The sequence below is a fragment of the Artemia sp. Qi Xiang Cuo genome, chromosome 12 (genome assembly GCF_049724085.1).
Source record: "Artemia sp. Qi Xiang Cuo chromosome 12, ASM4972408v1, whole genome shotgun sequence".
Lineage (NCBI taxonomy): Eukaryota > Metazoa > Arthropoda > Branchiopoda > Anostraca > Artemiidae > Artemia > Artemia sp. Qi Xiang Cuo.
In genome coordinates this window covers 43,317,482-43,337,054 of record NC_142805.1, presented here as the reverse complement: position 1 = coordinate 43,337,054, position 19,573 = coordinate 43,317,482, and positions in this window count along the sequence as shown.

The following is a 19,573-nucleotide window of genomic DNA, read 5'->3' as shown; positions in this document are numbered from 1 at the left end:
TCACGTCATTTTCTCCTACGGGACGAGAGAGAAAATTATGCAGCAAATGTATCGAGTCAGTAGAAACAAAAATAGGAAAAATGCAGGAGTATAGACAAACGGAAATAAAGAAAATAGCTGAATTAAGGAATGGAACAATACATCTAAGCACTATCGTAAGAGACCAGGACTTAAGTTTACCCTCATAACCAACCCCACAAGCGGAAGAAATAACGCAACCAAGCGCCAATCTTAACTTAATAGAAAGTAACTCGGAGGAAAAATACTATGGGTTTGCAGTACGTAAAACACAAATCCCCCCAAATACAATGCAAAGAATACAAATCTCACAAATGGTCACACCCGTAAATGACAATTCCAAAATTTTATTTGCATTCCCGTGTAAAAAAATTCCGGAAAATCTGTTTTGTGAAGAACAGATTATTTCATATGAAAAAGGCGAAGGTTTTATTTGGCTGACTAGCACACATGAAAACGATACGATTACATTAAAAAAGGGTACATGCCTCGTTGAAATACAAGTGATTTCTGAACACGAGCTAAACAAATGGAAAAATTCCAAGAAAACATTAGTTAATGGAATTAATGTCAGTAACCCAAAGGATGGGTACCCACTAACAAGATGCCAATTTTTGAAAAATTTAAATTAGACCATATCCATGATACACAATTGAAAGAAAAATTGTGCGAATTGCTATGGAATTTTAGAAATATTTTTTCTACATGTGAGGAAGATATTAGATTGATACCATTCTATGAACATTCTATCCAAACCACAGGGTTGCCTATAGCTAAACAGCCCTATCTTATCCCTCATCCCTACGAAAATTGGTTAAAACATAAAATCCACGAATTAGAAAGAAACAAAATTATACGGCCAAGTATAAGCCCGTATTCAGCCCCCATTATACTAGTACCAAAAAAGAACAAGGACCTTAGGCTTGTAGTAGATTATAGAGCCTTAAATAAGCAGGTAGTTAGCGACAAATTTCCCCTGCCCCGCATTGATGAAATCCTAGACTCTATTTCAACCAAAAATAAAATTTTTACATCGCTTGACCTCACACAAGGTTATCACCAGGTTAAAATAGCAGATAATGACGTTTATAAAACGCCTTTTTCAACAACGGAATGTGGTTCTTATGAATATTTAAGGGTACTCTTCGGACTCAAAACTAGTTCAAGTGCATTATGTAGACCCCTATTACACTTATTAAGAGGTATAGAAAATAATATTAATTTTGTGGATGACGTAATTTGCGTGGGAGAAACACCAGAGGACCATTTAAACACATTAACCAAAGTTTTCGAAAAATTCAGAGAGGGTAATTTGAAATGTAGACCTGAAAAAGTAAATTTACTCCAATCCGAAATAAAATTTTTAGGAATGATAGTGACCCAATGCCAAATATCACCAGACCCCGAAAAAATAAAATGCGTAGAAAACCTCAAACCACCAAAAACTATGAGACAATTAAGAGGGATCATTGGTTTAACAAGTTATTTTAGGAAATTTATTCGCAACTACGCGCAAATCGCAAAACCCCTAACTGACCTAACTAAAGGGGACGGTAAAACTATCACCTGGTTGAACGAAGCTCAGACTTTATTAGATACTCTCAAGAAGGCTCTTACTTCTGAACCAATTTTGTTGTTACCAGATTTTAAAAAGGGACAATTCGTGGTTACCACTGATGCTTCAGCTTTAGGCATCGGTGCAATCCTTTCCCAATTAATCCCCGTGGAAAACTACCCTGAACCCCTAGAAGAACCCCCTCGGTATATAGAGAAAGTCATATGCTATTCAAGCAGAACTCTAACCAAAGGCGAAAGTAGATATTCAGCAACGCAATTGGAATTACTATCTATAATTTACCATTTAGATAAAGTCAGACATTATTTAGTAGGGCGAAAATTTAAACTGCGTTCGGACCATAAAAGCTTACAGTACCTAAGCACATTCAAAAATCCAACTGGAATCTTAGCTAGATGGATAATGAAAATCCAAGATCTAGATTACGAAATTTAACATGTGACTGGTAAACAGAATGCCCCTTGAGATTACCTGAGTAGATACCCTGAGAATAACTTCGGATGATGAAACTAAAGAAATAAATGCCATTAATCCCAACAAACGAAAACAAAGGAACAATAAACCTAAAATCATTACAGAAGAAAACCAAATCATTCGTAGCCCTTTATCCCTAGCCAATATTAAAAGAAACCAAGTTAAGGATGAAATGTGTTTGACTCTCATTAATTACTTTGTGAATTCCGATACTCTCCCTGATAAGTTCAAAGCCCTGAGGCGGGAAATAGACAATTTTTATTATGATTCGGACAAGGAAATCCTTTGCAGGATGGTAACAGGTGAAACGAATAGAAATCAAACCTTAATAATCCCAGTACTCCCCCAAAGCTTAATAATACCTGCATTCGAATACTTTCATTCAGAAATAGGTGGACACTTGGGTGTAGCTAAAACTTTTCACAAGTTAAAACAATATTTTTATGTTCCGTCGGCATTAACAAAACTCAAAGATTTTATAAGTACATGTGAAGCGTGTAATTTAAGAAAATATCCCCAAACGTACCCTAATCCCCCCATGGGAAGAGTGCCAGTAGCAAGGTTCCCCTTCGATATCGTTATATTTGACCTGAATGGAACGAGTGGAGGATTACCAGTTTCTAATACAGGGCACACTTGCGTCTTCTCGGTAATAGATAATTTTACAAGCTTCACTTTTGACAAAGCATTGAAAAATCAAGGCGCATATGCCACAAGTAAAACATTGGCAAAAATATTTTTAGAACTTGGTGTTCCTCACCAGGTTATTAGTGACAATGGAACTAACTTCATTTCTAAAGTAACAAAAGATTTAATGAGTTTCCTTAAAATAGAGAAATTAGTAACCGCTCCCTACCATCCCCAAGCTATTGGAAAACTTGAAAATAGGCACAAAGTTTTTTCCAATGTCTTAAGTATTTATTCAAAAGACAACCGAAACGATTGGGATCTGAATCTACATTACTTAACCAATGTTATTAATACCGCTTATTCAGAAACGACTAAAGATAGTCCATTTTTTCTTTTATTTGGACGCGATTTTAAAATACCTTATCAAGAAAATTATAGAGTCCAGAGAATATTACAATAATACCGAGGACTACAAGCAAGATTTTATAAATAGGATGAGAAAAACCTATAAAATAGTTAGACAAGAGTTAGAAAAATGTAAGATGAACCAAGAGTTGAGAAACGAGTCCAAAATCAAAGAGAATAGAAATTTTAAGGTAGGCGACTGTGTCTATCTGAAAAATAAAGCTAAGCTGGAAGGCAAAAAACTTTCCAATAAATATTCGGGACCCTAAAGAATAATCAAAAAATACGACAATGATTTTACTTTTAAAATGATAAACCCAGATAGCGGGAGAACATATAAGGCACATGTTAGCCGTATAAAATGAGCCAAGTACCCAGTTAGGTGGGCGCCCGAACCTTCATCTTCAGATTCATGAAGCGCGGAAAACGAATTTCCTAAGTCGAGGCTATCCGAATTAAAACCCTTCAATTTCAAACAAAACTACTTTGAGAACCATAGCAAAGAGGAAGATTTTGAAGAATTTTTGGCCATGAAAAACCTAGTAATCCCTAAAAGAAAATCATTAATACCTGTACCAATAAGAACATCAAAGAGCCCAAAGAGTTCATCTTCAGAAGGTTTGGAAGAATTAGATTATACGTTGTCCCCAAAAACCCAATTTTTCCCCGACAGAATTTCAACCCCATGTCCCCCCAAAAGATTTCCTGATGACATGGTATCCCCAGCAACCCCGATAGAAAAACCCCTATCGCTACAGGAGGAATTAAACAGAGCTGTGGAAACCCCAGGTGCAAAAGGAGGAAGACTCCCCCTAGGGATACAAATACAAAAAGCTTGAGAGAAGCCATGGACATTATAAATTATCCGATAAAAACAAGGCAAAGTACCTTGCCTTGGACACAGGAACACCCTGAGGATGAAAACTTGGGACAATACCATCACATAACGGTGTCGAAAGTAAAACCCAAGGAATTTCACTCCTGGAAACAGACCAAGCTACGAAATACACTTCACCCCCCCGGAAGATATGGCATTCAAGCAGTGGAGACATTCTCCAAAGGTATTTGACTCCTATAGTTCCCAAGAATCTTTTAACTCCCCTGAAACAGGACTTCAGCGTGAGGAAATGGAAAATAAACCCTCCACCTCCAGACGAGATGAGATATATGAAGCAAGGGCAGGTGATTCTCCAAAATCTCAAAGGACAACCCCAGAAGGCCCTAATGATGAATCCTCAGGAACTAGTTCTACTGAATCCGACGATGAGCCCCAAGACGCACAAAAAAAAACCTACTTCGGCTGCTGCCCATGCAAAACAGGCTAAGACAAAAGGCCAGAAATTCCTTTTGAAACAATACAAGAAATTTGACCTAATCTCTTAGGGAAAGTCAAAAAAAGTAAAACGCCAGAAAACGAACAGGAAGTTACCACGAAACCTGGCAGAATAAGCAAGAGACCAGACAAATGGAAATATTTCTAGGAAACAAGTACCCCAAAAAATTATAAAGTAATACTAAATCAAGATAAGCAGTTTGAAAAAAAAAACTTAAAACCAGAATATATGAGTAAGACACCACAATGAAAGTCACCCATAAGAGGTAGAAATAAGTTAATAGTTAATTTTTCCAGATAAATTAAATCCCGGCTTGGTAAAGAACCCCGAAGATAGAAGAAGAAAAAGAATTGTTCAAACCCTCCTCCAAAAAAAAAATACCCAGTACAACCCCGTCACTGACAGAACAAATATGGATCAACTATTTCAGATACGATCAAAACTTCTCGATAACTCGGCACAATTAGTAGCAGAAAGAGTGAAAATCGAGAATATGATAGAAGCCACACTTAAATCCCTTAGTGAAGTGAAGGCCTCCCAAGAAAGAATGAACAAAATAATAAATGAGATTTTAGTAACTAAACAAATGGATAAGTTTATTTAAACCCATTTTATAGAATTTAAAAAACAGACCGCCAAAATCCAAAATGAAATGGAATCAATAAGCGACGCCATGCTTGTCGAGGAATATAATTATCCCGACCAAATTCTAAAATTACAAGTATTATACGATAAAATGCAGGAAATTGGTAAAAAAGTACAAGATTATAAAAATAGTACTATCCTATCCATGACGATGGCAATACAAGAACTTCTGGCACCCCAAAGAGCAAGGATCCTAGACATGCAGCATAAGTACGACCACTTGAAAGCACCTAGAAATTTGAACACACTAACTTATTCTGACCACACCAACGATACTTACAAAATGGATTTGGTCAACAGGGCCCATGCATTACCGCACCCGGTCGATTGAAGTATTTAAAATAGGCTTTAGAGCAAGACCCCCGTAAAAACATACAGCAATACAAAGGATAAAAGTGAAATCGATTCAACCCGTAGAAATGAAAGATAAAACTAAGACAGTGGAAGAAGACGATTATATACATAAGAAATGTTTGACAATAGATGGCAAACGTACTTGTGCAAGATTAGCAATGGCCGACGAACCGGCAAAGGAAGATATTGAACCATTACCTGAGCTAAACGAGAAAAACGCTCTGAGAGTATCGATTCACCAGTTTTTCTTAATATTATATAGACAGAGACTGCAAGCACTATTTGAATTATTCAATACAGAAATACAAAAGTTGAAGCAAAGTACCACGAGAATCTTCGAAGTATTTTTCGAAAAAGCAAATACCGAAGATCAGCTAGTCTAATACCTATCGTGGGAGAATTAGCCTCACGCTTGTTCGGGCTTTCAACTGAAGAAGACCTAAATATCCTAAGGGAAAACGTAGGAAAACTAAATAACGCCAAAAACGTGACCTTACATGTCCAAAAAATACAAGCCAGTATAGCCAATTACCAGAGAGACAAAATCGAGGCAATCTCGAAGAAAATATCAAAGACAGTAAATATAATGAATTATTTAAAAAATGAAGTAAATCGTGTGATTACCAATTCCAGCCTCACCATGGTATCACTAGACATAGTGAAAATGTCATTGCTTAACCTGGCAACTGATGTTAGCAAATTTGAATTTGCATTATTTGCCCTTACCGGCGGAACCTTGTCGTACGACCTAGGGGATCCTTCGAACCTAAAAAGTATCTTGGACAAAATAAAAACGCATTTAACGTTCGGACTACATCTACCAACAGAACCGGAAGTAGCAAACTTATTCCACTATTACACCAAGCTGAAGGTTCACATCACAGAGATAAACGAACAATTATTTGCAGTAGTAACAATCCCGTTAATAAATCAACAATCAATATATGACTTGTATAAAATTTCCACGTTTCCAGCCAATATAGGTAGAACTAATTCGTTTATGACTATCACCCCCGAAGCGGAGTACTTGCTAGTTGATCAAGATAGGAGGAAGTATGCCTTAGCAAACCCACAGGACCTAAAGGAATGCGTAGCATTCAAAAACCAAGTGTGTCAACTAACACTGCCAATTTATAACGTGAGACCTGAATATTGTATGATAGATATGTTTCTTAAGGAAACTTAACAGGAGGACATTCCCTAATTCATGCGAAGCACTAGTAGGTAGTACTAAACAGGAAATATTCATTCACCCTAGGAACGATCTGTCGCTATTTTCTGTTCCAAAAGAAACAGTTGGGACTATCTCGTGTTATAATAACACAGAAAGAATCGATCCAAGCTACAGAACTGAACTACTATTACAAGACGTGGGAACAATAACCATAAAACAAGGATGTAGATTAGTAACCAAAGAAGCCACGGTACAAACACCACTAATAACCACGAGCACGAATAAAATAAGTCCCAAGGTGGTCAATTTCAAACCTGTGAATTTGTCGTATACAATTCCTAATATTGAAAATGAAGAAGTAAAAGCCACAATATGGTCAAAAATAGAGAATATCAAGGGAACCTTACCTCTGACAAAAATAAGAGAAGCCTTAGACTCTCAAATTCCCCTATTCACTAATGAAGACCAAAGATTAATGTATGTAGAAAGTAAATACGGACTATTTTGAACAACTTTTTGTTGGAATATTCTCCTAACAATAGGTTTAGTATTCATGATCTCTCTAACTACATGAACGCTATTAAGCCTAAATTATGGAAGAATTATGATAACACGTGGAAAAAGAGCAAAGACAGATCATATCGAGCCAATTGAGATGCAAAACCTAAACCCGGAACTCCCTGATAACCCTTAAGGAAAAAATAAGGGTGGATATGATCAGGCAAATGAGAGTAGAGGTCCTCATTCGTGCCATGTCCAGTCCCAAATTTCCACTTTTTTTTTTGCAAACCCATGCAGCTGCAAAGATATATTTCTTAAGCGGCATGGACGCGCATAAACAATAAAGATTTGAAAATTTATAGTAAATCAAGACCTCTCATATAAACCATGTAGCCTACCTCGCAAGTAGTAGTATAATAGAAAAGCAAATGCTAAAGTAGATGAGTGTTAAATAACATTTAAAAACGTATTGAATATTAAATGGTTTGCCAATTGCACATACATATATAAGTATACATATAATTACCAAATCTTGAGAATCTTATATAGTGTCGTTTTTCGTAAAAAAAATAATATTTATTACTATTTCCAAGGTTAATAAAAGTAAGCAACCAAGTATATCAACCAAGTATAGTAACCAAGTATTTCTAAAAAATGCATGTAAAAGCAAGAAGATTGCTTTTATTCGTCTTGTCTTTGAATTTAACCGTATCCATATAAAAGTTGATATTATTAGTACCACTAATCACGACTATTATTTCAAACAATAGTCTACGTATAATATTATGAAAACTACGTATTGTTTTTATATACATTTTAACTTATGTAATTGTAAAGAGCATGTGATTCTGCCCAGACATTTATATTCCAGGAAGCAGAGTAATCAGTGCAAATTAATTATTGGCGTAACAGCAAGCAACAAGGATACAACCCAGTAGCATCTACTTTCATCATTCGTCAACCACCGACAAACACTCACCAAGGAAATATCTGAAGACGATACCCTAACAACAAATCCAAATCACCAAAACCTTGTACCAGGTAATTTTATCTCAAGCAATGTCGGCAAACCGAGGACCCCATATATAAGTATATATCTGAATTAATGATTACCTAGAGAACCGTCTCGACCAGTCTTGTCGTAAAACTGCATAAGTACCCGTCAAATAGCTATCCTTAGACAGCAAGGTCCTTAAGATTAAATGTTTGGAGCACCAAGAATAACCCAAGAGTCAATCCCTCAAAGACTATATATCTTAAGCCACATATCAGAGACAATATGTTAACCAAGATCAAAAGTTTAAGTTTTGACTATCCAATCATTATTAGATGTCGCAAAACCAAACCATCATCCATGAGAAGAAGAACCCAAACATGATCAATTAATGGGAAACATAAACTGTACGTGCTAAAAAATTTCCCAAAATGAAGTGTTCAGAGAAGAGAACCAAACAGTTATTATTGTTTTTATCTCCATGTTAAGCCCTCAATAATTGTGAATCATTTAACTGGGAATCAAAGACAATGCGTCGAGCCAAGGCCCTTAGATCAAGTTTCGATCAAGCCCTAGTTAACGTTAAATATCGTAAGGCAGCCCATAGTCCAAATAAAAGATGGATTGGACGTGAACAATTTACGGGAGACACAGACTGTACGAGTATTAGATTTTCCCCGAGAATAAAAGTGTCCAAGAAGAGATACCCAGCCAGCGATCAAGATACCCATTTCATGTAATCAATTCCCCAAGGGTTATGTACCTAATAGACATTTCAACATCCCTCTGACAGCAACCCCTCGTATTTGACATGACAAACCATACACAGACAATCTTGTGCAACAGTCATACTTATGAACAATGTAAACGCTTATCCCAAGCAACAAGTGCCAAAAAGATGAAACATCATGAAGACAAACCATGAACAATTAGCCGACACAATAATTAGTTCAACGGAAGCCAAAAATTAAGTGACAACGTATGTGAGTATTATAGACACGTAAAATGATGAAGTAAGTGTGAAGTCTTATATATCTAACTTGTAACTTCAATGAATACTGAAAAACTTATCAAGAAAAAGATGAAAACCAGTGCAAGCTACCTTATCCCAGGTTTGCAATCAGATATTAAGTTAAAAGATGTTAATGTGTAAAAAAAAAATTTTCTCTTGCAAACTATTTTAATTCATACATATCAGTGTATTGTAGTTAGGTGTTTTAGATGTAGTTAGATGTTTTTGAAGTCAGACGCTTATCGTACCAATATACTAACAGGTGGAAGTATAAACTAGCATTAGAAGTAGCGAACATGTACCACGTTAAGTAATAAAGCAATTACAAAAGCAGAACTTAATTAGTTAAAACCATGTAGAAGTATTAGCATATCAGGTGAAGGAACTTTAATATTAGGTGAAGGAATAAAAATATAATCGTATTATTATAGCGTCAAGTGAAAGTATAGTCAAGTATTAGAAAAGGCAAATATGTACCATTTTCAGTGATAAGATAATCGCATCAGGTGAAGGAATCTTAATATTAGGTGGAGGAATAATAATCGTCATATAATCATATAACATAATATTATAGTCAATAAAAACTCTTTGGCCCTTTCGCCAAATAGAGTTAGTAGGTGATGGACTTTAAAGTAATGTCTTTATATATATAATCTAATAGAGCAATCGGGAATATGAAATTTTTTTTTGGACAATATACCTAAACTGAGTTAATTCAAGTAATAAGTAGCGAGTTAAATTCTTTTATAGAAAGATCAAAATTTAAAAGAGTAAAAAGAGTAGCATATCACAACGATGAGGACATCGTTAAGAATGGGAAGGATGATATGTAATGGGATCAATTTTCAAAAACCTCAAAATTTTCCAACTAAAGTTACCCAAGTAAAAGTAAAACCACCCGAAATATGAACTTGAAGAATTCAAATGACCTACATATCGAGCAAGACTCAAACGTCCAATTTAACATAGTGAAACAAATGTATATAATTTAAACATACATTGTAATAATCTTTCCCACAGAAAATCTAATAAATAAATCCGCCTTTGTGTCGCCAATGTATGCAATAAATATCAGTTTGACCAAATTTTATATGACAGGCGACTAACAATGTAATTTAAATCTCAAGAGCTTGAAATACCAAACCATCAAGAGATAGTAGAATTTATTATCCTCATTAGCAAAAAGATACAGTGTAAAAACTTCGTTCGTTCTGAAAATATAATGATAAACATCTCAATTTTATTAAATCCTATTGTCTTTTAATATTTATTATCCTAATTAGCAAAAAACTACAGTGTAAAACCTTATTCGTTCTGAAAATATCAAAATAAACATCTCAATGTTATTAAATCCTGTTATTCTTTAAGAATTTTCTCAATAATAAATCATCAGCCTTCCAGGAACTAAGTGACACCTTAGAAGCAAAAAGATACAGTGTATAACTTTCTTTGTTCTGAAGAATTCCTAAGTGATGTCTTAAAAGTCATAAATCTTAATTAAACCCAAGTATTTCATTTGTTCATCATTGCCCAATAGTAACATAGGTCATATAATAGAACCAACAGATTTTGTAAAAATGTACTTGTGAGTAACGCCTGGACGTAACCTCTAGCGAAATTAGGAAAAGTATATTGCTAGAACTTAGCAATTTTGAGTCATTCTTATTTGGAGTCTTATTTTGGAGTCTCATCCGAGTCTTTTACTAGTCCTTGTACAGTCTTTTTAACAGTCTTGTGTGAGTCTGCTATCAATCTTGAGTAATCTTCTCAAGAGTATTTCGTGCGGACTTATGTGAATTTTATGAAAACTTGAAAACAGTATTATTGAACATTGTTTGTATTCGATTGTAAAGTGTCTTTGATATTATCACCGAACTCTGCGACGATTATGTGAGTAAAAATAAACACATTACTTTCTTATTTTATTCTCTTTATGTTAATATTTCTCAAGTCTGTTAGTCCTTGTGGCTCCACTCGCTCCTAAGGGAAACTGAAACTTTTCAGTCTGATTTTAACTCAGTATGACCGTTAATATAAGCTCCCTATTTGTACTACTAGTTTAAGCTCCCCACTCTAGATTTTCCGCCTCCACTCCGGTAAGCCACTTGCGAACCGTCAGCTAAGAGCTTGACTAAATTTCCCCATTGAATTATTAATTGGAATTTCCGTATTAGGAAACATCAGAAGATATAAGAACAATTTATTTTTATTAACCCCCCCCCATTAGAATTGGCACGGCCTGTAGGATCTGAACGCCTGTTTTTTTTTATTACAATGTATGTTTAAATTAGAAACATTTGTTTCACTATGTTAAATTGGACATTTGAGTCTTGCTCGATCTGTAGGTCATTTGAATTCTTCAAGTTCATATTTTGGGTGGTTTTACTTTTACTTGGGTAACTTTAGTTGGAAAATTTTGAGGTTTTTGAAAATTGATCCCATTACAGGTGCGTGAAAATTCGAAGTCAATCCGGTTTACTCCAATCGGCTTAAAACTTACAGGTTATTTTCCTTGAGCAATGGTGGTGCATGAAAATTCGAAGTCAATCCGGTTTACTCCAAAACGGCTTAAAACTTACAGGTTATGTTCCTTGGGCAATGGTGGTGCATGAAAATTCGAAGTCAATCCGGTTTACTCTAATCGGCTTAAAACTTACAGGTTATGTTCCTTGAACAATGGTGGTGCATGAAAATTTGAAGTCAATCCGGTTTACTCTAATCGGCTTAAAACTTACAGGTTATGTTCCTTGAGCAATGGTGGTGCATGATAATTCGAAGTCCATCCGGTTTACTCCAATCGGCTTACAACTTACAGGTTTTCTGCCTTGAGCAATGGTGGTGCATGAAAATTCGAAGTCAATCCGGTTTACTCCAAAACGGCTTAAAACTTACAGGTTATGTTCCTTGAGCAATGGCGGTGCATGAAAATTCGAAGTCAATCCGGTTTACTCCAATCGGCTTAAAACTTACAGGTTATGCTCCTTGAACAATGGTGGTGCATGAAAATTCGAAGTCAATCCGGTGTACTCCAAAACGGCTTAAAACTTACAGGTTATGTTCCTTGAGCAATGGTGGTGCATGAAAATTCGAAGTCAATCCAGTTTTTCCCAGTCGGCTTAAAAGTTACAAGTTATATTCCTTGAACAATGGTGGTGCATGAAAATTCGAAGTCAATCTGGTTTACTCCAATCGGCTTAAAACTTACAGGTTTTCTTCCTTGAGCAGTGGTGGTGCATGAAAATTCGAAGTCAATCCGGTTTACTCCAAAACGGCATAAAACTTACAGGTTATGTTCCTTGAGCAATGGTGGTGCATGAAAATTCGAAGTCAATCCGGTTTACTCCAATCAGCTTAAAACTTACAGGTTATGTTCCTTGAGCAATGGTGGTGCATGAAAATTCGAAGTCAATCCGGTTTGCTCCAATCGGCTTAAAACATACAGGTTATGTTCCTTGAGCAATGGTGGTGCATGAAAATTCGAAGTCAATCCGGTTTACTCCAATCGGCTTAAAACTTACAGGTTATGTTCCTTGAGCAATGGTGGTGCATGAAAATTCGAAGTCAATCCGGTTTACTCCAATCGGCTTAAAACATACAGGTTATGTTCCTTGAGCAAACGGGAACTAAAAGAATGTTTTTAATTTTGCATTTCTTTCATACAAAACTCCGACTGCGGGCCTGGGCTTAGTTAATATTTGAGTTAAATAGATAATTCTATAAAAAAAAGTTTTTGGCTGGTTCAAGCATAGGAGACACCCTCACACATTAAGTCCCCTTAAGGGACTTAACAGGAGAGCAAAGGAAGGGAATCTAAACCCAAATGATCATTCCGTTCACAGCCAATGCAGACAGCTCCTGGGCGAGGGGGCGTAAATAATGCACAATTCCAATTATTTATAAATAGGTCTTACAACAGAAAAGAGGTGGTTGTTTGATATTTGGTGGGCAATTGGCTCGGTACTTCCGGGGATCGTTCTCTTGATCAGAAGAACCAGGGATTTTGTTGTAGAGAGAGGGAATAGAAGGCTTTGAAGTGGGTCGAAACTTTTTAACCCTTATCAGCTGAAACTTGCGACCATAAATATGTTGCCTGGATAGATCTAACGTACAAAAAACTATTTAGGGGTACACTCACCTAAGAAAAAGTGGAAGAAAGAAAAGGGCCAAAAACTTTTTTCCTTCATCGGCTCAAAACTTATATACTTAATCCTTAAGTTTTTGGACTAAGGGGGGCAAATGCAGAAGGAGTAATTGAAGTCAAATGTTGGTTCCCCCCAAAATAAGACCCCAAGTAAAGGTAAAAACAAGGCCTAAAAACTTTTCCCTTGGCAGTTTGTACGAAAAGAATGTTTCTAGAAACTTAGAAGGTACTCATTCGATTGAAAACAGAAAATTATACAGAAAAAAATGTTATAGCGTACACATCATCCACATATAAAGCATAACTCTTAAGCTATGTAAAATATGTATCGTTTAGTATAAAGGTCAGCCATTTTTGGTCGGATCGTGCTTTCAGATCGTAGCTTTTAGAGATCGTCCGCTGGACTAAAATTACCCGAGTTTCTCAAGGATATACATGGAACCGACACACGCACCTGAGCCAATCAACAGTAGTGGGGGCATTATGGATCCGACAAGGCCCATAGGAAGGATTCCGACAAGGCCCTGGATTCAGAAAATGTTCAGGATTCCCACGACAGCCTTGTTTTAAATGAGCAACAGGTGTTTGTTACGTAATTCCATTTGAGCCAGAGGGTAATATTTACTTTTGGGAAGACACACCCTAGGATTCCACAGGAGCGCTGTTTCGAAGGGACCCGCAATACAACCGGTCACAGAACAGGTGTTTGTTACGTCATAGAGGTGTTTATATTTAGGAAGGCATGCCCCTGGATTTTAAACAAGCCCCTGTTTCTACGGGAGCCAGCAGGTGTTAGTTATGTCAAAGGAGGAAACTATGAGACGCAGATGTTAGCTAAGTCAATGTTTGCATTCGGTTGCCACGTAATTAGAGTTGAAGGTAATGCGTGACTGTATCAATTTATTTAAGATGATGTAATCCTACATAACTTGGTAGATTTATTAGGAATAACTTATGACGGCGCACACGCGGGTGTTACGTAATGGCAGCAAACACGGGAAAGTTACGTGATGGTGACGCTTAAGTGGGGTGTTACGTAATAACAGCACACACTTGGGTGCACACACCTGCAGCGCACAAGTGAGTGATACGTAATGACGGCGCACACGCGGGGTGTTACATAATACTTTTTTTTTCATTTCAGTTTCTTTCAAGGTGTTTTTTTCCTTTCAAGGTGCTGTTTTCTTTAGTTCTTATGTAATGGGGAATGTTTACGGATGACGCATTTTAACGTAACCTGTTTCTTCAGAGCTCATGGGGGACCCCCGCTTTTAACTGAACGTAACACACAGGTGGGTCTTATGTAATGACAGAACCAGACAGAGGAACTTTATTAAGACATTTTTCCAAGACGTTTTTTCAAGACGTTTCAAGACTTTTCTTTAGCTCTCACCTAATGGTGAATGTTTGTGGACGACATATTCTAACGCAATTTGTTTCTTCAGAATTCTTGGGGCATCCCCACTTTTAAGTCTAGAGGACAGTACATAAGATAAAAATATAAGCAAAAACAAGCATGAATTAAAGAAATATGTGGCTCCTAGCAAATGTTTTCAGAAGGGAGGATCGATATTAGAGGCAAATTTAACGCCTATTAAGAAGTATCTCTGAAGGGCTTTTAATGAAGTAATTTAAAATAAACTTTTCCAGAAAAAAAGTTTTTCAAAGAAAAGTACAGAACCCCATTAAACCAAAAATGAGCAAAAATAAAATCAAATAATTTACCAAGCGCGAAACTACCACAAATCAGCATCAATAAATAAATGAAACCTAAAACGAACAGAAATTACGATAAATAACCCAGTCAAACTCAAAACGATGTTTTTACTTTTATAACTTTAATAAATCAAATAACATTAATATTTTGATTACTAAATTTCAGTATATGTATATTAAACTGACAATGCACAATCATTTGTATTTTTTCAGTAAAGTGCAAATTATGTTCTGGCCTTGCGATGGTATAGGGGTTTTGAGCCCTACTCATGTTAGTTTCTGCTCGTTTTGAGTTGGCTCGGTTATTTATTGTAATTTCTGTTCGTTTTGGGTTTCATTTATTTATCATTGCTGATTTGTGGTGGTTTCATGCTTGGTAAATTATTTGATTTTATTTTTGCTCATTTTTGGTTTAATGGGGATCTTTACTTTTCTTTAAAAAAATTATTTTTTGGAAAAAGTTTTTTTAATTAATTTCTGTTCGTTTTATATTGACGTAGTCTTTTCAGGGAAAAAGAAAATAATTCTTTAAATCTTTTTGTTTTGCCTCAGATAATGTTTAGCAATCTTTAACAACATACACCCTTTTAACAATTTGGACACAAATAGTAGTGTTTAATTTAGTTTCATAGCTTCTCTAGCTGACTTGAAATAGAAAACTTGATACCATTTGCAAAAAAAAATTTGTTTACTTTCTTTGATAGCTTGGATACACATACGCTATTTTGATTTGGTTAAATTTTAAGAGCAGAAGTAGCCCCGAAAGTTTGAACATAATACCCTCAGTCGTTCTTGGGATACTGCTTAGATGCCTTACTGAAAATTAGCATTAACACAGTGTATTTTGATTTAATCTTGAGGCAACATTTAGTTTTCAAACATAATAGGCAAATGGGAGGGTGGGCTTGGGAGGGGGACAAGTTGCCCTCCAATCACTTTCGACAATTAGCCCTTTTTTAGCCCTTTCTATTTTCAATTGAATGAGCCCCTTTTCGAAGTTCCTACGAAAACTCCTTCGACACGAAGCGCCCTGTTCTAAATAAAAAAAAAAAAATAATAATACATTGTACCCACATTGATGTTTACTATAAAATTGTCAAGCCTTTAAATAACTTTCGACTATTAAAAAGGGCACTAGGCCTTTCAATTTCCAGTGGACTGAGCCCTTTTTGAGTTACTACGACAATCCTTTCTATAAACATATTATATGCCCCAAGGGCATAAATTACAACCCTTTCCCTGAGGGCTGTGAGGGGGTTGTCATCCTCAAAGACCTAATTTACAGAACTTTCAAGTACGTTAAACAAAATGGCTATCTCAAAATTTTGATTGGATGTGTTTGGGGAAATGGTGGGTGTGAGAGGGGCGTTAGTTGCTCTCCAATTACTTTCAACTATTAAAAAAAGCACTAGCCCTTTTAATTTCCAATCGGATGAGCCCTTTTGAAGTTTCTACGACAACGCTTTCAATAAAAACCTTATATACCCCCAGGGCATAACGGGGGGGGGGTTGTTATCCTCAAAGACCTAATTTCCAGAACTTTCAACTAGGTTGAAGAAACTTGCTATCTCAGAATTTTGAATTGGATGTGTCTGGGGAAATGGTGGGCGTGAGAGGAGGGTTAGTTGCCCTCCAATCACTTTCGACTAAAGGGAGAGCCTTATCACTTTCAATTTTCAATCGAATGATCCTTTTTGAAGTTTTTTCGACGACGCTTTCTATTTAAACCTTATATGCCCCAGGGCATAACTTACAACCCTTCACCTGAGGGCTGTGAGGGGGTTGTCATCCTCGGAAACACAATTTCCGGACCTTTCAACTGCGTTGAACAAAATGGCTATCTCAAAATTTGGATTGGATGTGTTTGGGGAAATGGTGGACGTGAGACAGGGGTTCCTTGCCATCCAATCACTATCGACTATTAAAAAGGGCACTAGCAGTTTCAATTTCCAATCGAATGATTCCTTTTTGAAGTTTCTACGACAACGCTTTCTATGATAAAAAAAAACCTTATATGCCCCAACTTACAACCCTTGCCCTGAGGGCTGTGGAGGGAGTGTCATTCTCAAAAACAGGATTTTCAGACTTTATAACTACGTGGAACAAAATGGCTATCTCAAAATTTTTATTGTATGTGTTGGGGAAATAGTGGGTGTTAGAGGGGTGTTAGTTATCCTCCAATCACTTTCTACTACTAAGAAGGACACAAGCCCTTCTAATTTCAAATCTAATGAGCCCTTTTTGAAGTTTCTACAACATCCCTGTCTATAAACACCATATATACCCCCAGGGCATAACTTAAAGCCCTTGCTCCGGGGGCTCCGAGTGGGCTTATCATCCTAATAGACGAGTTTATACGACAAAGCTTTCAACAAAAACCTTATATACCCCCAGGGCATAACTTATAAGCCTTACCCTGAGGGCTTTGGGGGAAATGTCATCCTCAAAGATAGGATTTCCGGACCATTCAACTACTTTGAATAAAATGGCTATCTCAAAATTTGGATTGGATGTATTTGGATAAATGGTCCGCGTAGAAGGGGTGTTAGTTGCCTTCCAATCACTTTTGACTATCAAAAAGGGCACTATCCATTTTAATTTCCAATCAAGTGAGCCCTTTTTGAAGTTTACGACAACACTTTTTATAAAAAAAAAAACCTTATGCCCCCAGGGTATAACTTAAAATCCTTGCCCTGAGGGATCTGGGGGGGACGGGGGCTAACCTCCTCAAAGACCTAATTTCCAGAACTTTCAAATACGTTGAACAAAATGGCTATCCCAAAATTTACATTGGATGTGTTTGGGGAAAAGGTGGGGGTGAGAGGGGGGTTAGTTGCCCTCCAATTACTTTCGACTATTAAAAAGGGCACAAGCCCTTTGAATTTCCAATCGAACGAGCCTTTTTTTTAAGTTTCTACGACAACGCTTTCTATAAAAAAAAACTTATATGCCCCCAGGGCATAACTTACAACCCTTGCCCTGAGGGCTGTGGGGGAGTGTCCATCTCAAAAACATAATTTCTATCTGGAAATCAACTACGCTGAACAAAATGACTATCTTAAAATTTTGATTGGATGTGTTTGGGGAGATGGTGCGTGTGGTGTTAGTTGCCTTCCAATCATTTTCGACTATTAAAAAGGGGACAAGCCACTCTGATTTCCAATCGAATGAGCCGGAAAATTCATTTAACACCTCCACCTTAACTTTAAGCTCTAGATCATGTTACTCCAAGCAATTCACAACCAATGCCACACTGTTACTGCTCCGTAGCAGCCTCTGACATCATTTCATCCCCCCCCCCCCCAAGACATTTTCAGACCTTTCGTGTTAAAGATTATGCATTCAATACATTGACTCATGTTTTCACAAGCCAACCCTATCACGAAGCCCCCCAAACACCTCACACCACCACGGCATTATGCGCCTGGCCCTGTGATACCCATGTGGCACCTCCTCATCACTCCTAGGATATTTGCAACCTTTTCTCTACTAAAAATAAACTTACAAATCTGAAACTGAACACTATTTTTATTTGAATAGCGGGACTTGACATTCCATTGTTAGAATATGATAGTCCAAGGCAATTCACGCCCCTTGGAATTTAAAACGTTTCTTGAACGAGCCTTCTCCTAATTTCCAATTGTCTTATGAAAATTTGCTACATGATGGCACCCTAAAACACCCGTCATCATCATTTAAGCGTTTTCTAACGTTTGAATACTCAAATGGCTACTTTTTCTATTTTTTATTACAATTATTTTCCAACAAGTCCCAACCTAAGCCACACGATGCTGGCCCATGACACCCTCCGAAACCTCCTCATCACCCCCCCCCCCACCCAAGACATTCTCAGACATTTCTAGTGAAGAATTATGCATTCAATCCACTGATTCAAGTTTTTTGGAAGCCACCCCTTTCAGGATACTCCCCTCTAAAACATCTCAGATCACCACATCATTGCACAGCTGCCCCCTACCATCCACGTGGCACCTCTTCATCACCCCAGAGGTCATTTTCAACCTTTTCCCCACAAAAAAATAAGCTTATAAATCTAAAAGTGAAGTATTTTTTTAATTGAACAGCATTTCCAGACTCTACCTGATAAAAATATGATTTAAATCCATTAGCTCATGGTTTCAGAAGCCAAACTTATATAATGATATAAAAAACACGTCACACCACCACGCCATAACGCAACTGTCCCTACCCCTACCATCCGCGTGGCACCCCCCCCCCCCCTCATTCTAAGACGTTTTTCAAGATTTCCTTGATTGTTATGCTTAAAAACCTAAGGATGTAGAGGAAACCTTCAAGGACCCACTAGTGGGGTCCCCCAAGTATCCAATTGAACCAAAACCCAAACGAGCAATTCCAACGGGACCCAAGCATCCAATTTCACCGGGCCCCCAACCTAACCACCGGAGGACCCTAGCAAGCAATTTAACCGGGACCTAAGCATCCAGTTCAACCGGACCCCTAGCGAGCAATTCCAACGAGACACCTCCCTCTAACCTAGCCACTGGAGGACCCTAGCAGCCAATTCAGCCGGGACACAAACATCCAATTTAATCGGGCCATTAGTGAGCATTCCAAACGAAG